Genomic DNA, 10,934 nt, shown 5'->3' on the forward strand with positions numbered 1-10,934 from the left:
AGTTGTCTGTTTGGTGGATCTCTACATTTTACAGGTCTGTGCCCATTATCCGGATCCAGACCATGATTCCTTCATAATGCACAACAGCACCATACCCCATTTGATGTCACAACTGTACCCAGAGAAGGCTTGGCTGGTTGGTAAGTCACATTTGTCCTGTTTGTCTGTGTGCAATATCTGGTGCTACAATCAGTAAGTAAGTGACTCATTGTTGCACATATGTCCCATCACTTAACAGAAGACTCTGCTTATCTGAACTGTTCTTGGTTGTTGACACCAATAAGGAATCCAACTATGCCAAGAGAAGTCCACTTCAATGAGGCCAATAAATGAAGAAGGTGGGAAGTGGAGCAGGCTTTTGGGCTCCTGAAGGTCAGATTTCAGTGTCTGGACTGGAATGGTGGAGCCCTCCTCTGCTCACCCAGAAAAGTGTGTCAGATCACTGTGGTGTGCTGCATGCTCCACAACTTCGTCCTGCAAAGGAATATCTCATACATTCCAAAGGAGGGGGAGCTTGCAGTGCCACCGAGTGAGACCCATGAAGTGCCAAATGAGGATGACAGTGGTGACTTGTGGGAAGATCTCGTCAATAGCTACTTTTGATGAGTGTATGTCATGTAATCTAATGACTGTGACTGTACAAAGAACTGTAGTTGTAAGAATGTGTGGAGTTGTGTTTTGGCAAGAACTAGGGAGCTGATAATCTGTAAAATTCAGCCAAAGGGTGCTTGAAGAGTTAATCTTTGACATATCGTCACCTTGATGAAGCTGCTTTGTTTGTGTCAGTCTCAGTTTAATGTAATTTCCTTTCCAGATGCTTGCTATGTGATTTGTGTAACAGGTATGTTTTCAAGCCTATATTCATTGTTCTGTCTTTTGTATATGTACCTTCAATATGACATCCTCGTGTGTGCATTTCAAAGTTGTGACATTGGGAGGCATCTGAAGCTGTTCTGACATACAAAGTAGACATAGATTGTTGAAGGTAATGTAGGTCACAGATTTGAGGTATATGAGACCTGTGCCAAGACAGCTTGCAACGTGTTTGGGTGGAAGCTCAGAAGTGCAGATTGGTCTTGTTCAGTGTGATGTGTTGAGCCGATTGCATCATGTGCGTGATCATGCGGGCATGAAATATGTTGTCATCAATTGCAAGCAAGGCATTCACCCTTCACACAGGCTAAGCGCTACTCTTGTATGACCTGTGTGTAGCTGTTGATATGTTTCAACATTGCAGGCCATAGTGCCTGTGCCACAACAGTGACATATGTTTGTGTCATACCACCAGATGCATGGTCACTAGATTATGATGGGCAAGTGATCAGGGGCCGTTGTACTGCGCTCTGTCTGTACCTTGGTTTATGTGATGTTGGAGTACTTTGGTGTGGTATGTGAAAAGGATCAAGCTGGTGACACCATTCTCTTTTCTGTTTGCCTATTCTACAGGACAATGTCTGACAAGGACTTTCCTTCCATGGTCTGGAAGCTGTATCTTGGTATGTGTACCTTGACACAATATGAGTCTGCCATTCTTGGCTGTGACAGTCCAGACCGATTTCAACAGCCTATGTGCTGTACAGTAATATATAATCAAATGTTTGGTGTGATCAGACATTAGTAGCAATGTGTTTGTGTGTGTTGGTAGTAATCCTAAGCAGGACACTGTAACTGTGACATAGCCCTCCTTTCTTTAGTGTTTTATATCTTCCACATTTGCTTCACATGGTGTTACATCTCTACATAGCAAAATGTGGAACAGAAGGAAACAGACAATGACCTTGTGATAGGTGGATTTATTACAAGTTTGTGCAGAAAATAAAATGGGGGGCATGATGGAACAGAAAAGTAAAGGGATCAGCCGTGGTGGATGAAATCATTGGAGTAGATGCCACACCATTGGAAGTTCAATATACTCCTTCCATTGGAAATGGAAGGTGGTTGAAGAACAGTCAACTGAGTGAATATGTGGCACACAAATGAGGTCATTTTGGAAGAGATCACTTGCTGGCAGTAGGTGTCTTGCCATCTGCACGTCCTGGAGTCCTCGCTGGATGTCCCTGTATTCTTGGTGGGGGGATCTGCTGCTACAGAGCTAGGGTTGTCTGGGGCAGGTTCTTCCTCTGACAGGGCTTCCCCTCCAGTGGCTGGCACAGATGAAGGGTCTATTTTAGATTCACCAAAGGAAGGAGTAGAGTGTTGTTGTTGATCCCTGATCAGGGTGGTGTTAATGTCCCTAAGCACCCCTGTTAAGGAGGCCATGTTGGTATTGTGAGCCTCCCACAGTTTAAGCATTTCCCGATGGAAGTCTGTCTGTATCTGCTTCATGTCCCAGAGTTCAGTAAGTATCTGGCCATCATGCCTTGGGACTCCTGATAAACCCCCAAGACGTGGCTGATGGTGTCCTGGCCTGGGGCAGCCCCAGTGGCCTCACCCTGCTGGCCCATAGCATCCCTCCCACGAACCCTACCTCCACGGCCCTGTGCCCTTGCCACAGGTTGCCCCCTCCCACTGGTTCCCGGACCATCATTGTCAGAGTTGTTGTGCTGCAACTCAAGATCCTGGACTGGGGGGCACAAGATGGTTGACATTGTCCTATGGTCACAGGTTGGTGGGTGCGTGGTTGCCTGTGATATGGAGGCAACCGGGCTGAGAAGTGATGTAGTGGCCACAGTGAGACTCACTGTTGGTGTTTGACCAGGGTGTCCAGATAGGCTACAACCGTCCTCCACGTCCTGAAGGCAAGGAGTATCTTCATCACTGCGGGGTTCATTCATGGGGTAGTGGCAGTCTCTTCTGTAGGCTTTGTGTGGCCAGTGGCAGCTCAACATGTTGAAGTGAAACATATAATGTTACTGGTTATATTGAGACATCTACCTCCAATAGTTTACAGTGACATTTCATACAGAACTTGTACATAGTTGATTTGCAGGTAATCCTATTGTGACAGGTACACATGGCATTGATTGTATTGACATGACATTTGTGGCACATGCCAGATCTCATTGCCTGAAACAGCTGCTGAGATGTGCAAACATTGTCCCTTGGGGGGGGGGGGTGGCCTGAGAATGTCATCTTGCCACCACTGCAGGCTAAACGGTGGCTAGGCAAGCTAGGTTTTTGGCTCATTTTGAAGCCTAGTCGAATGTGATGCAGGCAGACCCAGGAGTTTGTAGTATATGTGACAGGAGTCATCATGTGGTTACTGCAGTGCTAATGTGTGCTGCCAATACCAATTTGGCAATGAAGCTTGAGGCCTTAGGAATACTTGTTGTACACACTGGGTAAGCTGTCCTTCCTATCCTCAATAGTTTCATCTTGGGGTAGCAGGTCAAGAAGGAGCTCGCTAGCCAGACACATCTCCAAGTTGGGCATGATCTGTATCCTGGTCACTCCCAGATGAGTAAATCTCAAATGTGATTTAGCAGGCAAGGGTATTTGATCAAGTGACCAATGATGTGGTGTTTTGAGTTGGGGAAACAGTGTCCCCTGGGAGTTACAGTCACGTTACTGTCTCTACTGCATACACTTGACCATTTTTGTTCTCTCCCGTTGTGTAGAGTTCATTTGGGAGTTCTCTACTGGATGGATGTGGGCAAGTGAAAATGGTTTTGTTGTTGGAATTAGGGAAACAGGGCCAATTGTGATTTGCATTCTGATCACTCCCTCCTCTTCCTAAAATTTTTCATATAGTATCCTCCCTAGTGAGTGTATTTCAATTGGGATTTCACAGACGGGGCTATTTGGGCTTATGGACCCTGGGCCTGTGTATGGAGTGAGATACAGATCCCCCTGGCCTTAGCAGTCATGTCAGTCTCTTTACTACACACACTTTATGAATGTTATCCTCACATCTGAGTAAACTTGCATTGTGATTTGCCAAACTGGGCTCTTTGATCGAATGTACACTGTTCTGGTGTTTGGAGTCAGAGAAACACTGCCTCCTGTGAGTTGCAGTCATGTTATTTCCTCTACTTCACACACTTGACAAATAGTATCCTCCCAGGTGAGTAAACTTCATTTGTGATTTGACAAACAAGGGTCATTGGACAAGGGAACACTGTTCTGGTGTTTGGAGTTAGTGAAAGAGTGCCTCCTGGGATGTGCAATCCTGTCACTCTCTCTACTACACACATTATACAAATGTTATGCCCTCAGGTGAGTATACTTCATTTGTGAGTTACCAAACCAGGGTATTTGTAGAGGAGGGCACTGTGCAGGTGGTTGGGGTAACAGTATCAGAGCCTCCTGGGATTGGCATTCATGTCAGTCCCTTTACTACACCCACCATCCATTTGTCCCTCAACCCCCCGCCCCCGGTGAGTACACTTCATTTGTGAGTTGATAAAGTTATAGCAAGTGCCTATTGGGTTTTGCTGTCATCTGTCATGTCACTCTCTCTACTACACACACTTGACAAATGGTATACTTTAAGGTGAGTAAACTTCACAGTTATTTGGTCAAGGGAACACTGGGCTGGTGTTTGCTTTTGGAGAAATAGGGGTTATTGGGCTTTACAGTCATGTCACTCTGTCTACTTCCCAACAGTTAGACCATGGTATCCTCCCAGGTGAGTACACTTCAATTAGGAGTTGTCAAACAAGGGTGTTTGGAGAAGGAAACACTGGGCTAGTGCTTTGAGTAACAGTAACTGTGCCTCCTGGGAGTTGTAGGCATGTCAGTCCCTGTACTACACACACTTGACAAATGTTATCTGCCCAGGTGAGTACACTTTACTTTTGAGTTGCCAAACAGGGGTCTTTGGACAAATGAACACTGGGCTGGTGAGGGGAATGACAGTAAAGGTAGTAAAAGGTGAGCAGTGAACATGCATGACATAGCATTTTTGTAACAATGTTAGTGTTGACTTACCAGACTCCACTGCTCCAGGTATTCCTGTCAAGCCCTCAGGATGCAGGATGGCCAACACCTTCCCTTCCCAGGTGAAGAGATGTGATGGGGCACTGGGAGGGCCACTGCCAGTCTTCTTGGTCTGCAGCTGGTGCCTGGAGACCAGGGAACAGACCTTGCCCCTAAAGTCGTTCCACCTCTTCCTTGTGTTCTCCTTTGTGCGCTGGTTAGTGTCTACAGCATTCACTCTGTCGACTATACTACCCCACATTTCCATTTCCCTACTGAGAGAGTGTGCTGGACTTGGGCTCCAAACAATTATGGCTCTACTCTTATAATTTATTCCACCATGACTCTCAACCCATCCTTAGAAAAACAAGGATATTTAGAACATAACATGGTGGAAAAGTGGTGCATATTATGTGTGCTGCTGTGGTAAATCAGTCGCTCTGCCTTTTGTGTGTTGCGTTGGTCATGCAGAAGATTGTGGTGTGAGAAGGGGTGTGTTTGTAAGAGGTGTTGGGGTGGATGTCTTGGGTGCATGTTTGTTAAAGGCATGATTGTGGGTGGGTGAGTGAGGGCATTTATGTGTCTTGGGCTGGGGGTGGAGGTGATGGAGGATGCCATGGTGGGTGGGTGGGTGGCAGTCTGTTGGGGTGGTGACTGCAGGTATGGTGGATATGCTGTATGTGGGCATGCTGTGGTTGTGGTATTTGCTGGTATTGCGTCTAGGGTGGATGTCTGAGGGACTGCTGGGGTAGTATCTGTGGGTAGGATAGGTGTGGTGACTGGATCAGTGAACATTGGTGTGGTGTCTGCTGGTGTGTCAGGTGTTATGGCTGTGATGCTGGGGGGGTGGAGGTGTCAGGGCAGGTAGTGACTGTGGCTGTGTATGCAGGTGGATGTTGCTTGTGTGTATGTCGGTGGTGTGTCATATGGTGCTTAGGTTTGTCTGTGCTACCCCTTGGATGTTGAGGTGGATGCATGCCTGTCTGTTTGTGTGCCTTGGTGGGGTTTGGGAAGGGGGTTTTGGATTGGGAAGAGGAAGGTGGAGGGTAGACAAAGTGTGACTCACTGCCGTCAGTGTGTCAATATCACACAATAAAATGATGGACGGAGTGTTGAAACTTTTCAAACACTCCCCCCCAGTCACAGATCTGGGTTTAATCCATCATTATTTTGCTTGCCACGTCACCCCAGTGCGGACCCAGCTATATGCAAATCAGTCTTGACCCTGCTCCAAGTGGGAGCAGCCCAACCCGAACTGCCAAGCCAGGTCCTCCGTGGACAGGATTCAAGCATCCTGGGACCGGTTTCAGGGTATCAACCTTCATCAGCCAGGCTAGCTTGAATCCAGTGGTGCAGCAAGCAAGGGACCCATGTCTGGGCATACCCGTGCCACTTAGGGAGCACAAGGTAATATCACAAATTAAAATGATGGCCAGAGTGTTGAAACTTTTCAAACACTCAACCTCAGTCACAGATCTGGGTTTCATCCATCATTATTTTGCTTGCCACGTCATCCCAGTTCAGACCCAGCTATATGCAAATAAGTCTTGACCCCAGCCTGAACTGCCTAGCCAGGTCCTCCCTGGACATGATTCAAGCATCCTGGGACCGGTTTCAGGGTATCACCCTTCATCAGCCAGGCTAGCTTGAATCCAGTGGCGCAGCAAGCAAGGGACAGTGTGGAGGCCAGAGACTGAAATGATCTCTGTAGGCCAGCCAGTGCACCATGAATGCCCTCCAGGAATGCATTACTCTGTTGAATTTGAGTTGCCAGTCTCTGGATGGCATTCATAATGGTTGACTGACCCACAGTGCTGGACCTCCGGAGGTCAATAGCCTCCTCACTGAGGGCATCAGGGCTAATAGCGGCTGGGGCAAGGAGTCTGCAGCAAACGAGACGCCCACTCTCTTGGATGGGTGGGCAAGGCCAACTGGATAAGGAGCTATAGGGAGGGCGGTGATAGAAGTGGGAGTGGTGGACAGAGATGGTACTGGGGTAATCCCAGATGGGTTTGTCACCCCTCGGGAGTTGCCACTGGAGGATAATACTGATGATGATGTACTGGATCCCATCTCTCCCATGGCACTCCCTTCCCCCTCTGGGCCATTGGGTCCCTCAGTGTTGGTGTTCTCGTGACTAGAGGTCCCATGGCCAGAATCTTCCCCACTCGCCAGTGCCCCATCTCCTTCACCTGCCGATGCTGATGCTGTAAAACTGAAAGTGAGGTATGGTCATCACATACCCTTCTATTATACTCTACACATCAGTAACATTACATCCAGTTGACCAACACCCCCACGTAGTACCAGTGAAGTGCCAACATCATGTCACAACAAGATACAATGTACATCCCTCAATAAAAACATTGCTACACACCAGCTAAGCTAACTATCTCACACCTACAGTACAATGGTATCAGTAGATCTATCACACTGACCATTCCATGACAAGGTCACTTTGCCACATGATATAGGGTCCCTATCCACAGCAACATAATCAAGCACCAATCACTGATTTCCACAATTTAAATAACAAACTCAACACATACTAACAATTAAGCCTGATGTCATATACCAGGCAATGAAACATACTGTATTGTAAACTCCAGACAGCCTGGTGTATACATGCCATTCCCACTTCTTATCACATAGCTGACAACATACACAATGGATATGTGCAATCATGCAACTCCTCTAATTGGCATACTTACAATTGTGGGGTGAAAGAGTCTGACCACATGTCACCTACACATGTACCAATAGTGGTGTATGAAAGGGTTGTTAATACATTGAGGACCAAGACATCTGAATCATTGTCCCCCAGAAAACAAGGAATATCAGTCAAATAAGGGCCTAATAGGCTCAGAGCATTTACTCACACACAACAACAGGTAGAATATCTTCTGTTTCTAATCAATGGACCACTTTCATGTGCATGAAGGTGACAATCAGAATAAACTAATCATGCAATGATTCCATCAATAGCCCAATGACTGGGTGACAACATCACTATGCACTCATCAGACATGACTAGCCTTACATCTGTCTGTGACAAAAATCAGATCAGAGAGACAAACCATTTATGTGATGCTACCATGGCAGTTACACCCACCACAATGCAAGCCAAATGCCTGAATACACATATCATACTGCTCACATGTGTATGTGAACTACCACACCTGCACCACATTGGTGGCAATGCAAACAATAGGTTTTCATACAGCTAGGACTCAGTAAACATATCCTAAAAAGCACCAGAAAGTATGTATATAACTCTTTACAATGTGGAATCATGACAGAACCTTTCAATGTACACATGATGTTGGCAAAAAACTGTTAAGATTGCAACTGTGAAGAAAATATATTTACCTGTTTATCATGGATACAACAGTATGGCTAATGAAAATGTTGTGTTCTAACTTTCAACCTACAGAACATGAACATGGTACTAACATTCTTAACCCTGACACCAATGTGTGTGATCCAATAGGAGTCTAGCAAAACCTCCATGGTTCATAACTTGTAGGATGTCCACATTACAAAGGTCTATGTACATCCCTTCCTTACCAAGGCGGATCATCCTGCAACAGGTCTGAATAAGTTAAGCAAGTATGTCATGTGAAATGTCATATGGACATCACAGCCTCACATGATGCTGTCACTCATTAGATACCTTTAGAAAAGTAGGAATGACTTCAAATTGTTAGACTTAATGTTGCACATTGACATGAATCAAGGGACATTTCAATGATCAGAGAGGACAACTTACCATCATGATATTGACCTGTAGGTGAGAATGAACAACCGCCAGGGTATGAAAAGCTGTATAGTGGGACACATATGACACAGTCACACATGCATCATCATATGCTTTTGTACAGAAGGGACAACATAGGTGAGTAATACACATTTGAATTTGCACACCTGTGTACCATTGTTGGGAACTGTACATCAATGTGTTGACAGGGGATCTTTGAACCTTTGCACTTACCACATTGTCAGAGCTTACAACCTGTCACATCAGACACTAACCAGGTAAAGGGGTGAAATTGTGTTAAGTCTGTACTTACCCCTTTGTTGCTGCTGTGCTGCCCCAAACGCCCATCCAACTCCGGGTAGGCATTGGCAGGAATGAATCATGCTCAAACACATTACTTAAGGGCTAATAGTGGGATTATGCAACAATAATCAGAACCTGAAACTTGCTTTTACATTTGAACGGTGTTTCACATAACACTTCTGCACCTGATCTTATTTGTTTTGTATTTTCTAAAATAACCTCATTAGTTGAACTGGTTTCACAAATAGGTCACTAAATGGGTAAATTGTAGTTTCAAGGTATACAGATGACTCATGTTGGGAAAAAACAACATTAAAACAGGTGCAGAGTTAATCAGGCCTGCATGACTAATCTCCCACTGTTTTCAGGATGACTCATCACAATGCAGTAAACACAGCCTCTCTGCCACGTGTACTCAGAGTGGCTCATCGCACCTATTCTGCCACATGTTTTCAGGATGAGTCATCACAATGCAGTAAACACATACCATGTGTATTCAGGATGACTCATCGCAATGCGGTAGGCAGAGTCTATTTAAACCTGCCCCATCCACAAGCCTTTGCTTTGCATCGCGATTCCTGAACCCAGCCAAGCCTCTTCGGATCCTTGAGACTTCAGGCCATAGGACTTCAGAACATTTACTCACTGCGTATTAAGAATCGGATACTCGCTTTGATCCACAAATAATACGGTACCCTTAAAGAAAGAAAGAGACAAGATTAACTGGTAAAAAGGAGTTGCAGCACTGTACAGCGCGTACATACAGCAAGGAAGGAATTACTTCAAGCGTATTTTATTTATTTTTTTAACTGTATTTGTGCAAGGATGAAAGCAAGCCGGAAGGATATTCAAAGACAGAGACTTATCTTTGAAATCTGGTTGTTTCCTCATATAAAGATTGAAAGAAATTTTATAGAAGTGAAGTAGCTTCCTAGCGTACTGAACACTAAACCCAGGAATTTACTCTTGTAGGAATCGCTCCACCTAGACGGCCCCAAGTGTAATTCTCCACGGCACACCATTTTCTGGTGACATTTTTTCACAACTTCTCATAAGAAGACCTTCCACCATACACAGATACAATTCAAGACACCGTAAGGATAGACAGGGTATAGAATCAGGGAAGGGACAGTGTGAAGGAAATCTATATCCTTAAGACAGGGTCCTACTTAATCATATGCTTGTTATCTCCCAAAGTCGACGATTGAACAAAGACAGAAAGAATATCTTCCTGGAAAGCCCCCCTCCCGGAATCTTACCTGTAATCCCAGACATATCAGCTTCCCAGGCGGTAGGTAGGGAGTTAGGAGACGGGTCCCTATTGTCCCCGCAACGTAATGAACAACTTTTCTTCAGGTAAGAGTTTTCCTTGGAACTTGTACAGATCGTGAAGCCCACGGTTAAAAAACGTTGCCTAGATGATACGGATTCACAGATGACCCTTTAGGATTCGGCGACCATGTTATCCACCATACAAGTAGAAAACTCAGCCATGAAACAAGAAATGGCATCCATTCAGTCCCAATTAGTGCACAGAAATGGAACCACGCCCACAGGGGAGAATTACAAGCACTCAGGGTACCTCAGCTTTCCAGTCCCTCACACATCTCTAAATTGTCACTCTAGTACCCATCCCGGTGCCCCACCGAACAGTTTTATGGGGATAGTAAGAAGTTTGGCATGTTTATGAATCAATGCCATCTGCACTTTATGGCTAGACCTACAGCATTTCCGGATGATGCTTCCAAGGTGGCATTTGACCTTTCCTACTTAGGGGGGATGCTGCATTATGGTCAATACCTTTGGCAGAGCAGGATGACCTAATGTTGTATAATTACAGTCAGTTTAAGGAGGCAATGCGAAGGCTGTTCGCTTCACATGCCTATTCACAAGTTGCAGAAAATGAATGATTAAATCTGAAACTAGGGTCTTCAGACTTGCTACATTACATAACCACCTTTAATCGATTGAATATAGAAGCAAATTGGCCCGAAGATTAGCAAGTGTCTCTTTTCTA

This window comes from Pleurodeles waltl, chromosome 2_2 (genome assembly GCF_031143425.1).
Source record: "Pleurodeles waltl isolate 20211129_DDA chromosome 2_2, aPleWal1.hap1.20221129, whole genome shotgun sequence".
Lineage (NCBI taxonomy): Eukaryota > Metazoa > Chordata > Amphibia > Caudata > Salamandridae > Pleurodeles > Pleurodeles waltl.